This window comes from Pelobates fuscus, chromosome 1 (assembly GCF_036172605.1).
Source record: "Pelobates fuscus isolate aPelFus1 chromosome 1, aPelFus1.pri, whole genome shotgun sequence".
Classification (NCBI taxonomy): Eukaryota; Metazoa; Chordata; class Amphibia; order Anura; family Pelobatidae; genus Pelobates; species Pelobates fuscus.
Window position 1 is genome coordinate 170,257,403 of NC_086317.1, and position 17,720 is coordinate 170,275,122.

Genomic DNA, 17,720 nt, shown 5'->3' on the forward strand with positions numbered 1-17,720 from the left:
TTTTTTTTTTTTTTATGGAAATATAGTACTACTCATCATATTAGAAGTATTTCTGTTTCTTTTCATACGGACATATACTCAGGTACAATTATTCTAAAATAAATTTGTTTGATTAATTTTATGCATATCCCACGTCCCATCGGTGACATGTGAGTGGCTATATTAGTTATTTAGGACTTATATGACAAAAGGTGAAGCATGACTTTATCATAAAATGCCAGGGCCAGATTAAGAGCCCATTGGGCCTGGTGTTGACAGTTATGATGAACCTAATTACAAAATCTTATTGACAGAAAACACAAACAGTTATACCTTCCAAGCGTCATGTATCTGGTGGAGGTAGTGCTGGAGGGAAACTCACAGGATATAGCTATAAGAAAATACATACCCTATGCTCATCCCTCGCTTTCATCTTTCAAGTAAATCCATACCCCGTAACAGCAGGTCCAGTAAAGCAGAATTCCGGTCCGCAGGGTAAAAGCATGGGCTACAGACGTGAGTCACATAAGCAGAACCTCCCAATACTGCTGATAATACGGGCAGTGGTGCAGGCCCAGTGCATGTTATATTTAACTCCTCTCTCCGACACTCACGAGCCCCCCGGCCGTTAAAGCATTGCCGCAGATTACTGTGTTAACGCTCCATGCTGCATACCAGGCTTGCGAGAGTGAAGATAGTGTGTGCTGAATCAGCTGCCCCGTCTACAATGCAAGTGGCATCAGGGACGAATCGTCCACCCCTGTTCGTACACCACTCTCAGAATATCGGTACTGGTTATTGTGGCAAACCTGCCTATACAACCAGGACTAAGGGCCGTATCCAAAGACCCTGTTTGGGAGTTAAATCTTCCCAGCCACCATTAACAGCTTTCCCGGGGTGCCCCTGTTTCAGCACTTTCCCTTCATTTGAATGGAACCGAACAATATCTCCCTGGCGGCCGTTTGCATTAAGAAATCCACGAATTGTCCTCAGCGGAACTTAGCAGTGATCATCATGGAACTAAAATTGGCATGAGGACTTCGTGGGTTCCCGGTCACCCCAGCAGAACTTAGCTGCAAATCTTATGGAACTGTTTTCGGTATGAGGTGACTGTGCAGTTTCCGGACAAAAACTTTAACACAGTAGCGTTTTCCCTACCCTGCATGGATCTGAGGTCTATTTGGAGAACTTGGGCGCTCAGGTCAGGGCTATTTAAAGATGCATCATTTGTGGGGTTATTTTATGTTTTTATGATGTTATGGGGTATTTTTTTTTGTTTATTTTTTAAATTCTTTATTTTTTGTTGTGCATGGGAACAACGTCATACAATATACAATGAGTAAATAGCCAGTAGTTGGTCTGTCAGACAGATGAAGTGTACATATAAGACAGTAAATTTTTGTTATATACTAAAGACATTAAGAGCACGGTGCACATTTGAGCGGTCACCATATTATTAAAACTCTTACAAATTATATGCACTACAGTCAATAGAATATTCAATAACTGTAGGAACTAATAGGATTGAATAAAACAGTGTGCTCAGTTATTAAATCCTGCAGCCAGTTTAACGACTAGCATGTATAGCTGGAGTGAGTTATGATGCAGGGAACAAACTTAGATCATGGTGGTATCGCAGGTTTACCCCAAGGTAATCATATGAGCACATGTGGTTGTTTGAGTTACAGTTAACGCTTAAGGCCACTGGACCTCGGGGCGCACTATCGCTAATGCAAGGCTGCACACTAGGAATAGTGTTTGTCTAGGTATAAAATATAAGGAAACACAATAAACATAATTTAAAACCGATTGCAGAAAACTGAAAACATAAAAAGCAATGCAAAGGCATCTGGGTATGCAGCTGCTGCCGCTGCTGGAGCAAGACTCCGAATATAGGTGCAGTCCCAGGATCATCCAATCCATACCCTCTCAGTCTTGCTGGAGCAAGACTCGGAATATAGGTGCAGTCCCAGGATCATCCAGTCCATACCCTCTCAGATACCAAGGTTATCTTCCCTCTAGGGCAAGCAGGGAGTCTGGATGGTCTGTGCAGCTTTCTGCGGTTGCTCCTCCGCTTCAATGGTTGATGCTTGATGGGGAGGCCTTGAGTAGCTCTTGACCCGGGTAGACAAGCATCTTCGCGACTGGGAGCTTGCTTTGCACTGTCTCCTTGAGGAGGAACACTTCGTTCCGATGGCTTGTTGATGTGCGCAACCTTCCACTGCTCTGTCACAGAAGCTTGAGTACGCTCCTCTACCAAAAGCTTTGGAATATTGCATCCAGGTGCTACAAGGTGAGGTCAGTTGAGTGACATTGATGCGTTTGTAGGCCCTGTTTGTAGGACGATAGGGTCGCCGTCTTGATTACCTAGTGCTTAATTTCCATGTGGAGTACAGAGTAAATAAGGTTGTTAGCTCCGGTGTGTCCAGTGGGGACCAGGATATCCCCACCAGTCCAAGGGGGAGGTAGGAATATAGCTGAGCTAGACCTGGGTCTGAGAAGTGAGGAGATCAGCCGCATCTCCCCAGCTCCATCCCCAGTAGGCCGCAACAGAGAGACATGATCTCCGGTGGGGTAGAAGCACCGTTCGAGGTTCAGGATAGTCAGCAGGAATCCCCCCGACTTGGATAGTTCCCGTGCTTGGACGTAGCTGTTCTTTAACCGAGGGATATCACCTCAGATGTAGAAAAACTCTTAGGAGCTCAGGCTCGGCTCTTCATGGAAGCCTGGCTCCGCTCCCTGGGTATTTTAATTTTTTATATTTTTATGTGTGCCTCTATGTTCCTGGGAGATTAGCTTACCGATCTTTAACGCAGTTATCTCACCAGATTCCTGGGGGGGGTTTGTGGCGAAGACAATGGAGACCCCCTGCTGGGGTCTGTGTATAAATTGGCTGTACCTGTCCTATTAAAGTCAGTTCAGTTCACTCCCAGCATTAAGTCTCGGCTAATGTGTGGGGGGAAGGCTATATAGCGATAATCACTAACCGCTATACTCTCTGGAGGAGAACTCTGACCACAGGGAGCTGGATCAAGGACGTGGAAGGAAACGGCGAGACACCAGCCAAGCTGCGGCGGCTAGGGGCTGAAAGTGCTTATTGTGTCCCGGGGATAACTAGGGAGCGTGCTTGGCGGAGATACCCAGTCGGGGTACCAGGCGGTCCGCCACAGTTATCACAAAAGGCTGTGATACTGGTTGATCCCTAATATCTCTCTATATATATATATATCCATATATATATATATATATATATATATATATATATATATATATATATATATATATATATATATATATATATATATATATATATATATATTTGTGCTCGGAATTATAAATACGTAATGGATAGTAACTGTGAGCAAAGTTGGTTGTGGTGTGCCGAAACCAACGTACGAGTGGGCCTGTAAATAAAAGAGGGCCCACCAAGGAGAATGTAATTATAACAGGGTGTAGGTGGGTGGGGACAATCAGCTGAACGGCAGAGGTGAGTAGGGGCTGGGAGTTTAAGTAGGGGACTTACTCCTCCCACAAATTCAGGCCTCCACAAGTTCAGGCCTTTTAACTTGTGCTCGGAATTTAAATACGTAATGGATAGTAACTGTGAGCAAAGTTGGTTGTGGTGTGCCGAAACCAACGTACGAGTGGGCCTGTAAATAAAAGAGGGCAAAAAGATAAATTCGAGAAATACACACTTTATTGCATTTTTTACAAAACCAAGTTGCTGAAAGCTTGGCAAAGCTCTTTCTCCGGCTGTGGAATATATGCAGTATATATGGAGGATTTCCACCGCCCCAGTCTCTTGATGATATGGACCGGTGTGTTAGTGCTAGAGGCTGCTCCTATACGGAAGGAGTGCCTAGAGAATGCAATCGGGTTGTGTCTGAGCTTAGATAACAGAATTCTGATATGAACCATCAATTTTGCTGTGATTAACGGGTGCCCTTGTAGTGTTAAGAGCGGAGAGTCCAGTAGGTGACCGTGCAGAGTTGACCGTAGGTGGTCTAGTACTTTTACCGGACACCAGGCATTATCAGTAGGGAAGAGAGGAATTATAGTAGGGTGTAGTGACCGGTTGGTTTTAGTTGTAGGGATCGAAAGTTGGTAGTGATCCTCTATTTTAGTGAGGTGTGATATTTTAAGTCTTAGCTTCGTATCTCCTTGACAAATTACGGTGAACTCTCTAGGTCTGAGAAAACCGTAGAAAGCGAGATATAAAGCAGATTTGATCACCGTATTTGTGCCGATGTCGAATGGGGCTGTGTCAAGGAGATTGCTAAGTGACCTGAAGATAGGCCCATCTATAGGTAATCTAATGGTAGAGAGTGGAGGTGAAACCTTTGATATTCCTTTCAAAACCTTTTTGACGGGGTATGAAGACAGGAAAGGTGTGTTGTTAGGAAAAAAAGGTGAGGCTGTGGTGCTGGACCCCCGTGAGATATAGTTTAATGGTGTTGTGAGATAGTTTAAGGTGTAGGTGGAAAAAAGAGGCAAAAGCCACCATGGTTTGAATAGAGAAGTCACCTTGTAAACCGAACTCTGCTGTGAATTTATTAAATATATTAAGAGCCCTATTGTAAGTGATAGCCGTGTTTGGTGATAATGCTTGGTGAGTGAGTGCTCTAGCGTGGTTCAAGAGTGTGCTTAATCCAGGATTAGATCGTGGAACCGTGGTGTCCTGGATGGTTGTAGGTGAGCCGTTGGGAGTGCCTGAGAAAATGCCTGAAATTGAGAACGAGAAAGAGCGTCAGCGGCCGTGTTGTGAATACCTGGGATGTGAAAACAAACTAAGTGAAACTGGCCGGATGCTGCCAACCAGGTCAGCTTGCGAATCAGCCGCATGATGGTCAGGGAAGATGATCGCCCTTTGTTCACGATTTCGCAAGCTGCCGAGTTATCAGAGTAGCATTTGACTGCCTTGCCAGACCAGAGATGACCCCAGGTGTGTGCGGCCGCCACAATGGGATACATTTCAAATAGTGCTGAGGTCTCTCTGAATCCTGGCAAGGCATCCGTATCAGTGGGCCAATGGCCCCTGAACCAGTGGTTCCCAAAAATGGCTGCAAAACCGGTATTGGCTGCTGCGTCTGTGTGGATGATGGGTGAAGAGGTGGAGAGAGGGGGAATAAACATGGAGATTCCATTCCAGTCCTTCAAAAAACTTCCCCCACATAGCTAAGTCAGCCTTGGCGTGGGGGTCCAAAGAAACTGTGCCAGAGTCCGGAACTCCGTGCAGCAGGCAAAGGAGTCTGGATATGAAAGACCTTCCCTGCGGAATGATGCGCATCGCAAAGTTCAGGGATCCGAGAAGGGACTGAAGTTATTTTCTAGTGCAAACATCATTCCGCAGGAACAAGTCAACTCCCCTCTCAAACGTGACAGTTTGTCGTGGGGGAGGCTAGCTCTGAGGTTAACCGAGTCCAGTTCTATCCCCAGAAAGGTCAATTTAGTTGTGGGGCCTATAGTTTTGGCTGTGGACAAAGGGACTCCAAGTGTGGAAAATAGTGCAGTAGTGCTTCTGATTGCTGTGGGTGAAGGTGACCCTGGCTCTATTAGTAAAAAGTCGTCGAGGTAGTGGATAACGGAGTGACACCTGGTGACGTTCAGAAGCAGCCAGCATAGTGACTCTGCGAAAATGTCGAACAGTTTGGGGCTGCTTCGAGAACCAAAAGTGAGTCGTGTAGAGAAGTAATATTTCCCTCGCCATTTAACACCGTGTAAGTGCCAGAGTGAGGGGTGCATGGGTAGTAATTTAAACGCGTTTGTGATGTCCGTTTTGCTAAGCCAGGGTCGATTACCAGATGATATGATGGACTGTATGGCGACGTCGATGGTTACGTACTGAAGTGAGAAATCGTCTGCTGGAATGAGTGCGTTTATGCTTGGAACAAAAGAGGAGTGCGGTGCCGATAAATCAATAATTAGACGGGTTTTTTTTTGTTTGTTTGTTTTTTAGAATATTTGTGAATAGCAATACTGTGAAGAAATGACTATATTATTCGATATTTTGTTGCATAGTTCTTGTTTTTTGTGTACTTTTCATTCGGCAGATGGGACTGCCGAACCGAGACCACCCCTGGCTCACTTAACTTCAAAGCCGGCATCACTTTCACCCTCTATGTGTGCGGTCAGCGTTCGTACTGTCGAACGCCACGTGGCAGAGAAAACCGCGGCCATCTTTTTTTTCGCCAAACAAAGGCAGCGGGACTTGGTCGTCGAGTGTCTGGAACTAAAATCGGACACTCGACTTCCCAAACACCGGTCTCCATCATGCGAACGCTGGAACTAGTGATACCGATTAGCTAGGAGAGTGCTATTCGGTACAAATATGCACACGAATGAGGGGAACAATCGCTGCTAGGAGCCAGGGGAATTCATTCGGTACTTTTATGCATTTCTTCCCTTTTTCTGAAGTGACCGGCAAAACCACACGAACCTCTGGAACTATTTTGGGCAGTCCGCCCCCAGTGGACCGGTCACAAAGGACTTCCATACTTTTTGCGAACCCCTGAACCGATCCGGGTGAAATTTGGATATGTTGGTCACCCGGATCGGGGCTATCAGGGGATATAGTATTTGTGGGGATACCCCAGGTATAAAGGGGTGTTCCAGAAGTCGGGGAAAATGGTGAATTTTCAGCCTGGAGATAATTAGGTTGGCACTATATCAGACCTGATTATCTCCAGGACTAGGGGAGGGAACTGCCTGTTTGTATTAGGTGTGTTTTATATTTTTACTGTCCAGGATTGGATAAATATTACTCCTCCCTGTGGGATGTCCCCTTGCATGGGGACCTGCATAAAAAGCCATGTGTGTGAATAAACGTTAGTTCTGCTTGTATCCTGAATCTGGACTCTGACTGTTATTTTGGAATTCGTATGCTGTAACAAGGGAATTATCTTATGCAGCTGTTATATTCCGTAGGGATTTCGTTCCTGGGACTACCGAACCGGACTCTCGCTACCTTAGGCTCTGACCGTCCGGGAGGAAACTACCGAACTCGGTTTGGTTAAACTTGGTTTCCTTACAACTGGTGGCAAGCGGAGGGATTCGAATCCCGAATGGACATTGCAAACCAAGCAAGGGAATGAATGGCTCAGCAGTACCAGCTACTTAAAAGAACCACACTAAAGGATTTACTGGAAGCTCGAGGCAGAGTGGCAAGTAACAAGACAAAAGCCACGTTAATTGCAGAATTAATGCAGAGCGATAATACCAGCAACACAGAAATGGATCAAGAGGAAGAAAATGCGATGCAAAAGGACATCCGATGGATGCTCAGTCTGTTGGGACCCAACCCAGCTACAGAGGCGGTTCTGCAGGTCATGGCACAAGCCAGAGAATCGCAAAAAGAGCGAGAGGACCGGGACAGACCGTCACAGGGGGATTTACTACACTCCCCGGGAAGTACTGGGGAAATCCCAAAGAAGGTAAACTATGCAGCCTTTAAATCTTTCAATGACAATGAGATGGAAATTGACAGTTACTTGCAAGACTTTGAACGCCAATGTGCACTGGAGGGATTAGACTCCACGAAATGGGCTGCAGTCATTAGCTGTAAATTGTCAGGTAGAGCAGCCGAGGCGCTGCGAGCAGTACCTGAGGGGGATATACATAATTATGAAAAAATAAAAGACATTTTGTTGGCCAGATATGCTGTAACTCCGGAGGCATACCGGAAAAAGTTTAGAGATCTGAGAAAGACTGGGAGAGATTCCCATACGGAATGGGCGTTTCGGCTACAACGGGCGGCCCGCAATTGGATGAAGGGCTGCCAAGCAACCACCCTGGAGGATGCTTTGCAACTTATGTTACTGGAGCAATTTTTTAATCACGCTGCAGAGGACATAAAAGACTGGGTTAAAGATAGAAAACCAAAAACTGTGGAGGAAGCCGCCAGGTTAGCGGATGAGTATCAGGATAATAGGAGGAAGGAGCAAGGGGTGAGCAGACCACCTTTTAAGCCTAACTACCAGGCTCCAACAACCCCTACCCCTCCTAGACCCGCCATGAGTAACCCTTCACCGAACCCAGCAAACACACCACGTCCCCCTGCAGTGTGTCATTATTGCAAACAACCAGGGCATTACAAGAATCAGTGCCCTCGCTTAAACCGGGGAAGCTGGGAAAGGCAACCCCCACAACAACCCAGGGCAGCTGCTCATTGTGTGCAACAGGAAGGCACAACCGGTGTTCCTAACCAAGAAGAACAGTGGAGTGTATTGCACGAGGTCAACCCAGTTCAAGCTGGGGGTGACAACCGGGACCACCACCGCCAATGGATTACCGTAGATGGCGTGGGGGCCCGGGCTCTGAGAGACTCTGGGGCTACTTTGACTGTGGTGCAACCTCACACGATCAGAGCGCAAGCTCGCACCGGACGCACAGTCGCTGTGAGGGTGGCTGGGGGCGCTATTCACAAACTGCCCACCGCTAATATCCTTGTTGATTGGGGTTCCGGGTCGAAACAGCTGGAGGTGGGGATTATGCAAGAACTACCCGCCGAGGTTTTGTTGGGGAATGATGTAGGATGCTTGACCTCCCAACTGGCCCGAGACCCCCCTGCTGAGGCATACCCAGTTACCACCCGAGCTCAAGCCAGACTGGAAGCTCCGCTGCACTCTGAGGAAAACCAGGTAAGAGTCGAAATACCCCCCTTACCCGATCCTACCTTCCCTTTCTGGGATACCCCCCAGGGGTTTGAACAAGAGCAGCGTACCGACCCCACATTAGAGGGTTATAGGAAGGCAGCGGCCGTTACCCCAGGGAACAACCCGCACGAAAAGTTTGAGTGGTATAAGGGGTTACTATATAGAGTGACCGAGGGGGTGGGACAGGGGGCCACCCAGGTCATCAAAAGACAATTAATTGTACCCCGTAAATTCCGGGCTGAGTTGTTAAAACTCAGTCATGACATTCCCCTAGCAGGACATTTAGGGGTTAAAAAGACAAGAGACAGGTTAACCCAAACCTTCTTCTGGCCCAGGGTCACCCAGGACCTCAAGTATTATTGCAGGACGTGCGACGTCTGCCAAAGGGTGGGAAAAAGGGGAGATCTTCGGAAGGCCAAACTTCACCCATTGCCCATTATAGAGCAGCCCTTTCACCGAGTAGCGGTAGATTTAATAGGACCCCTCAGCCGACCCAGCCAGTCGGGCAAAAAGTTCATACTAACCGTGGTCGACTACGCCACTAGGTACCCGGAGGCAGTCGCCCTCACCAATATAGAGGCCGAGACCGTGGCCGAAGCCCTTATTCAGATTTTCACCCGAGTAGGTTTCCCACAAGAGATCCTATCCGATCGGGGAACTCAGTTCACGGCTACCCTGACACAACAATTGTGGCAGAGCTGTGGAGTGAAACCCCTGTTCAGCGCCCCGTACCATCCCCAGACTAACGGGCTCTGTGAACGTTTCAATGGCACTCTAAAACAGATGCTAAAAACCTTTACGGAGTCCCACAAAAACTGGGAAAAATTCCTCCCCCACCTTCTGTTTGCCTACCGTGAGGTGCCCCAGGCCTCCACTGGGTTTTCCCCCTTCGAACTCCTGTATGGGAGAAAAGTTCGGGGCCCACTGGAGCTCGTACGGGAGCACTGGGAGGGCAATACAGACGAGGGGGGAGTCCCTATCGTCCAGTATGTTCTGGAGTTCCGGGACCGTCTGCGGGCGCTCACCGCATCGGTTCGGGAGAACCTGCAGACGGCCCAGGAGGACCAGAGGAAATGGTACGATAGGGGAGCCGAAGATAGAGTACTAGAATTGGGGCAGAAGGTGTTAGCTTTGAGGCCAGTTAAAAAGGATAAGCTACAAGCCGCATGGCAGGGACCATTTAAGGTAGTAGAACGGGTTAGCGAGACCACCTACATCGTGAGCAAATGCTCAGATGAAAGGCTGACCAAAGCCTTCCATGTGAATATGCTCAAACCATACTTTGAGAGAACAGAGGATGTGGGCGCCGTGTGTGCGCCCGCCACAGAAGATAGTGAGGGACTACCCCTTCCCGATTTACTAGACACCGCTCCCTGTACCATTGACCAAGTAAGCTTGGGTCAAAATTTAAACCCCCTGGAGAAAGGTGAGGCCACGCAACTGCTGCAAAGATATCAAGAGATGTTTTCAGCCACCCCAGGCTATACCTCCGCTGCGGTACACCGCGTGGAAACCCAGGGAGAGACGCCACTGCGGCAACAACCCTATCGGATCCCGGAAGCAGTGCGTGAGAGTATGCTCACCGAGTTAAGGGATATGTTACAGTTAGGGGTAATAGAACCCTCGCAAAGTCCTTGGGCCTCCCCGGTAGTCCTAGTACCGAAGCGCGACGGTACCACGCGCTTCTGTGTAGACTATCGGAGGCTTAACGATCGTACCATAACAGACGCCTACCCCATGCCCAGAATAGATGAGCTCTTAGACCGTATGGCGGGGGGGAACTACTTGACTACCCTGGACCTGTGCAAAGGTTATTGGCAGATCCCCTTGGAGCCTGCGGCCATCCCCAAGTCGGCATTCGTCACCCCTTTCGGGCTATACCAATTCAAGGTTATGCCCTTTGGGATGAAGAATGCCCCGGCTACCTTTCAGAGGATGGCCGATAGGCTCCTGGAGGGGTTTCAGGACTTCGCATGCGCGTATCTAGACGATATTGCCGTCTACAGCCGCACATGGGGAGACCATCTGGGCCATGTGTCCAGGGTACTCCAACGAATCCACCTCGCCGGGCTCACGTTAAAACCCGACAAATGTCACGTAGGTCTGGCCGAGGTACAGTATCTCGGCCACAGGGTGGGCACCGGTAGACAGCGACCAGAGCCAGCGAAGGTAGAGGCCATAGCGAACTGGCCCCAACCTAGGACCAAAACCCAGGTACTAGCTTTCTTAGGGACGGCCGGTTATTATAGAAAGTTTGTCCCAGAGTACAGCGCCCTGGCCAAACCCCTCACCGACCTTACCAAAAAGGCCCTCCCCAAACAGGTTTCCTGGACCCCAGAGTGCACGGACGCTTTCCAGAAGCTTAAAGCGGCATTGAGTGAGGCTCCTGTGTTGGCAGCACCTGACTACACTAAACAATTTCTTGTACACACAGATGCCTCCATGTTCGGACTGGGAGCCGTGCTAAGCCAAGTGGGCACAGACGGCATGGACCACCCGGTGGCATACCTCAGCCGTAAACTGTTACCCCGAGAGGTCAGCTATGCCACCGTAGAAAAAGAATGCTTGGCCCTCGTGTGGGCACTCAAGAAGCTCCAGCCCTATTTGTATGGGCGGGCATTTACCCTTATGACGGACCACAACCCCCTGGTATGGCTTAACCGGGTAGCTGGAGACAATCCCAGGCTATTACGGTGGAGCCTAGCCCTTCAACCTTATAATTTTACTATGCAGTACCGGCCTGGAAAACAAAATGGTAATGCGGATGGCCTGTCACGCCAGACCGAACTGGACTCCTAAACCGCTACTTTTCTCGGACATCCCCAAGCCAACCCGACAGGGTCTAGGCGGGTATGCCGACCTATGGACTTATAGGGGAGCAGTGTGAAGAAATGACTATATTATTCGATATTTTGTTGCATAGTTCTTGTTTTTTGTGTACTTTTCATTCGGCAGATGGGACTGCCGAACCGAGACCACCCCTGGCTCACTTAACTTCAAAGCCGGCATCACTTTCACCCTCTATGTGTGCGGTCAGCGTTCGTACTGTCGAACGCCACGTGGCAGAGAAAACCGCGGCCATCTTTTTTTTCGCCAAACAAAGGCAGCGGGACTTGGTCGTCGAGTGTCTGGAACTAAAATCGGACACTCGACTTCCCAAACACCGGTCTCCATCATGCGAACGCTGGAACTAGTGATACCGATTAGCTAGGAGAGCGCTATTCGGTACAAATATGCACACGAATGAGGGGAACAATCGCTGCTAGGAGCCAGGGGAATTCATTCGGTACTTTTATGCATTTCTTCCCTTTTTCTGAAGTGACCGGCAAAACCACACGAACCTCTGGAACTATTTTGGGCAGTCCGCCCCCAGTGGACCGGTCACAAAGGACTTCCATACTTTTTGCGAACCCCTGAACCGATCCGGGTGAAATTTGGATATGTTGGTCACCCGGATCGGGGCTATCAGGGGATATAGTATTTGTGGGGATACCCCAGGTATAAAGGGGTGTTCCAGAAGTCGGGGAAAATGGTGAATTTTCAGCCTGGAGATAATTAGGTTGGCACTATATCAGACCTGATTATCTCCAGGACTAGGGGAGGGAACTGCCTGTTTGTATTAGGTGTGTTTTATATTTTTACTGTCCAGGATTGGATAAATATTACTCCTCCCTGTGGGATGTCCCCTTGCATGGGGACCTGCATAAAAAGCCATGTGTGTGAATAAACGTTAGTTCTGCTTGTATCCTGAATCTGGACTCTGACTGTTATTTTGGAATTCGTATGCTGTAACAAGGGAATTATCTTATGCAGCTGTTATATTCCGTAGGGATTTCGTTCCTGGGACTACCGAACCGGACTCTCGCTACCTTAGGCTCTGACCGTCCGGGAGGAAACTACCGAACTCGGTTTGGTTAAACTTGGTTTCCTTACAAATACCAATGGGGTTAGTGCGCCAGGAGGAGAATGGTGAAGAGGTGAAGGGGCCGATCATGAAACCGTTGGTGATTTCAGAGGCAATGAGAATGTCTAAACGTGCTGACTGGAGATTAGGGCATTCTAGTGTACCTGGGGGAATGGCTACAATACCCGTGAGAAACCATTTAGTGAACCCTGTGGTGAGATAATCCACCAGATGATTAAGCCTGGGATCCCTTGTCTTGAGCACCACAGAGATATCATGTGAGGCTATGAGCAAGGACACCAGACACACATCCTTCCCGTCTAGGATATCTTTCCTGATAGAGTCAGGGACGGAGTGTGCTGGTGACTCAAATGGTGTAATGGCTGTGCCCGGTGCTGGAGGAGGGAGTATAGGAGGGCATGTTGGTATAGTAGGTACAGCCGTGAAAGCGACTGGGACTACCGTGGTAGTACCTGGGGAGGAGATGGCGCTTTCCACCTTAGATAGCCTGCTATTGAGGGTCTGTAGATTGGCCAAGATCTCTGCCAGGGTATCCTGGGTGGCGTGCTGTTGCTTGGTGGTTGTCCTTGAGAGCTAGTCCCTGGCCTGGGCTCGGGGGCTTGGTGAGTAAGTAGCCTATAAAGTTCAGCCTTCCTAGCTGTGGCCGGAAAGGGGATTCCCCTGAGCCTAAGCTCGGCCGTAATTTTGGGAATAGTCCATGCTCTCAAGGACCTGGGGGTTGAAAGAGTGAGTGATTCGCCTGGAGACCCGGGTCTGGTAGGCGTGAATGGAGTTTCTTCTGTCAATTCTTTGGTTGGAATAGGTTCTTGGGACATTCTAAAAGGAATGATTATGTGAAAGATATATTAGAAGGGGCGTAAGGTAAGTAGGCGGGGTATATGGGGTGGTGTATATGGAAGAACTGGACTGTAATGCTAGATGCCAAAGCGAAAAACTTAACTGTTGAATGTTTGGATAGGTGAGGCCCTGCTAATGCCAAGTGGCGGTGAGAGGCTCTACCTATGATTTGGCTTATGACGTAGTTGCCACAGACGTGGTGGCGGGATGTTGGCCTCTCGGTGACAGTAGAGAGAAATCAAAACGTGTGGCCGTGACAGGTGAGGCCCTGACTAGCGCCCTGTAGTAGGGCATGCGAGGCTTGTAACTATGATTTGGGCGTGGGGCCGTACCTCCGTGTTGAGGTGGGGGGGGATGGAAGGCCTCGCTGGGACGGGTTTTCTGAAAAGGTTGCGCTAAGGCATTAGCCTAGACCCTGTAGCCAGTTCGATTGTATATTTAAGGATAAGGTGAGAGGACTGGAATGTTGTGTAGATACTAACCTTGACTTCTTGCGAATGGTATCTGGAACCTTCTGGTGGTAATAAGTGTGGTAAGTCTCGTCTTATGCTGTCCTTGAGGAAGAGTCCTGAGGCTTTAAGACAGATGTTGACGTATTTATGCGTATCGTGGTGGCGTATGATTTGAATTGGGAGTAGGTTGTTTGTTAGGGGCGCAACGTGAGATCCTGCATTGAGGGATCTGGAAGGTTTAAGTGTGTGACTGGGCTGAAATAGATATTTGTGAGAAGGCTGGATGAGGCCTTGGGGTGACGATTGGACGTATTTGGGTATAGACGTAAGTACCTGAAGGTATGGCTGAGTACCGGGTCAGGTTTTGGTGTTTACCGGAGCCTGATGGCTGTATGACCGTATGTCTGAGTAGAAATAATAGTAAAGAATTAACGTACCGTGGGCGTAAGCCTGTGGAAAAGTAGTAATGAACTTGAGACCGTGATAGGTTTTATATGAGGTGTAGTAACAAACGAGTTGTGAACTATACCTTGGTTTGACATAAAGAAATTACGTTATGCGAAACGGTTTAACTGTGTAGAACCGGGGGAAGCCTAGAATAATACTGGAGCTAAGGGTTAACCGAAGAAAAATTCCATAGTTAACGACAGGTGTGGAGGTAAGTAATAAAACCCAACATGTAAACATTTTAGGCCTATAGCTTTATAATGCAAAGTGATAAAATACAATACCTGTTCCTGTAATAAAAGACCTTGAAATAAACAACTTTAGCGCAGAAAAAGCGAGAAACCGATGCAGTCTGTAAAGCCAAAAATATGTGACGGCGTGATTATATGGAAAATGAATAGTACAGACGTTTATGTGCCGGATATTGTGTTTATAAACAGTATTTATTAGTATATGTGACAAAATGAAGTGTTTAATAGGTAAATGTGTGTTGTGGCAAGGTCAGAGAGGCTTTCCATGTTAGTAATAGATTGGAGTGCTCTCTATTCCCAGCATGATGGGGTTAATTGGTGGGAGTCACCCCTTGAATGTTATATACCAGGTGAATGTAATTAACCAGCACTAGGGTTTTAAAAGGTTAGCCTCTGAAGACATCAGAGAGTCTAACAGCTGGGAGAGAGGAGGCAGTTAAGCCTGAGACAAAGGTACTGTGTGAAACCTGCTTAAAGTGCTGTATTTCATTTTGTTTAAAACTGGGAACTAGATTAGCTGGCCAGTTGGATAGTTAGTAATACTGTTTAGTAAGTCTCCAAGTTGGAGTAGGATTTATTTTCTTTTTGTTTTATTTTGTGGGAGAGCACAACCTTGTATATATTGTGGAAAGTGACAATAAACTGCAGTACTATTTTATCCTGACTGTTGCATTTGAAGTTTGTGACGAGCCTGGCCATCCTGCCACAGTGTATAGAAACCGTACGTTTATGATAGACGTGGATATTTTAAAAAGTAGTGAAACAAATTAACTGGTTAACATAGAAAGAAAATCACAAGGCAGATTTTTAAACAAGCTAATTATATCCCCAAACTGACAAAAAAAAGGTATCAGTAGCAATATGACCGAACAGGGAATATACGTAAAGAAAAGTAGAATTCGTGAAATAGAACTTAGTGCATACTGTAGCCTATTTGAATAAGAACTAGCCGAATATGGATTTAGAGCAAGGTGTTTGTGTTTTAATCGTACGAAATAGATTGGTCCTGGGTGACCAAACGGAAATAAGAGAATGCCCGTAATAATATTACTGTGTATATAAATAATAATAGATTAGGTAGTTTCCGTACGAATATGTAAAAGCAGTGATAAAGTGCCGAGCGTTCGTCTGTTTTGGCGTGAACACTGAAATCGGTTAAAAAAGCGTGTATTTGTACGAATATGATAGAGGGAGCCTACCCCTACGTTTTTAGGCCCGAACGACGGGAAATAGCGGGGCGCTATTTCCTACGCCTAACTTACGTGAACGTGCCGGTCTCGTGACCGGAAACCGGGTACCTTGACCGGGAACCGAGTGGAAGGCCTCAAACGGACGGAGGACTGGTCAGGACGTCTGACTGCTGGAAACAGGAAAAAATTCTGGAGGGAAGCTGGACAGGAAGTGCTGGTTGCTATGGGGACAAAACAATCAGCTGAACGGAAGAGGTGAGTAGGGGCTGGGAGTTTAAGTAGGGGACTTACTCCTCCCACAAATTCAGGCCTTTTAACATATATATATATATATATATATATATCCATATATATATATATAGAGAGAGAGAGAGGGAGACCTGTAATATGCTTACATGCATATATATATATGTAGTAAGGCCGTTTGGCCTGTATTTGTGGGAGGGGATTAAGTTAACTCACTCCCTTATATAAGCTACACCACTTACCTGACTCCTTACCGATCAAGGTCAGCGTCTGAATGCACTTCTGGTTCATCCAGTCGCCATTTTGGAATACTTCTATCTTCTCACGAGGTCTTCCACGCCAAAACTGTGTCCTGGAACCCAGCAGCAAGGTTTCCGTCCAACCAGCTTCTAATCTTCTGTTCATCGCCACAGATTACATCCTAGGCACGCGCATACCGTAAGTTGACCTACCCATTCCGCCAGGCTACAGTCCCACGGCGTCGGTAACGGGCCAGGTCCACACTTTACGGCTGAAACTATTTAAAACCCCATTCCCGGTCCGGGCATACAAAAACGGTTAAGTAAATGCTTCCTTCACCCCCATTTTCGGGCTCACAGTAAACATACTGGGTTTAAGAGAAACTACTGCTATATCTCTGTTTCTTGCAATCTACACCACGGCATCTAGGTATCCCATGGGCAGGCACATACAAACTACCCTCGTTCTTACCAAAACTCATGTTGCCCGACGGGCAGTAACAAACACCTGACAGCTAAATCACCACTTCACATAAATCAAGAAATCCAAGACACTAACTCAAAGTCACATAAATGTTTTTATTTCCCACATACCTTTTTAGCTAGTATATCAAATGCCATCACTCACTCACAGCGGCTGAAACTATTTCCACGCCGGAACTACATTCCCCATAATTCTTCCACACAACGGATCATATTCCAATTATGTACTTGATCTACATCAATGAGAAAAATCACTCCCACACTTTGTTGCATTACTTTACAAAGATACATTTTTTACATAACCTACAGTGCCACCTACAGGTTATTCCACATAATAGCATAAGGGTGCCACATACAGGTCATATAAGTAATTATAAATATTACTCATATTTTATCACATACCAATCCTGACACTAAGCTCATATTTTACATACGTCAGGAACATTCTCTCAAAGCACCACAGACGGGCTATATGGCACGATTGATCATCTTAGTCATTAATTAATTATGTCATACATGCTTACTCCAACTGCACTATGAATGTTACATCACATGCAGAATTTATAAAACTGATTATTGGGTTCAACGGCATATGATTATCCATGCGTAAAAAATATAACATGATCATATCACTTTTCCTGAATATATGGCATACATGCATCAGCATATTACAGGTCTGTACAAAAAGACCCCAGAACAAGTAACAATGATAAAAGTTATGAACACATATATAAGATATAAATAGCCAATCATTACGTAAAATACCACTTATCATAGCGATAGTTGAACTCTCGGACACCCTACAAACACCACCCCCACGGATCTCCCCGGGGCAAACAGATAAACATTAATAAGAATGATTCATGCATTGTATTTATTTTCATACATTTTCCATCTATTTAGTTGCAGGTATCTACTGCCACCTAAACGGATTGTCTAGAAATCTTTAATTATACTACCAGGTACGTACACCTGCTCACAGTATATCCAAATATTATCCCCAAATAATAGATAAAGTAC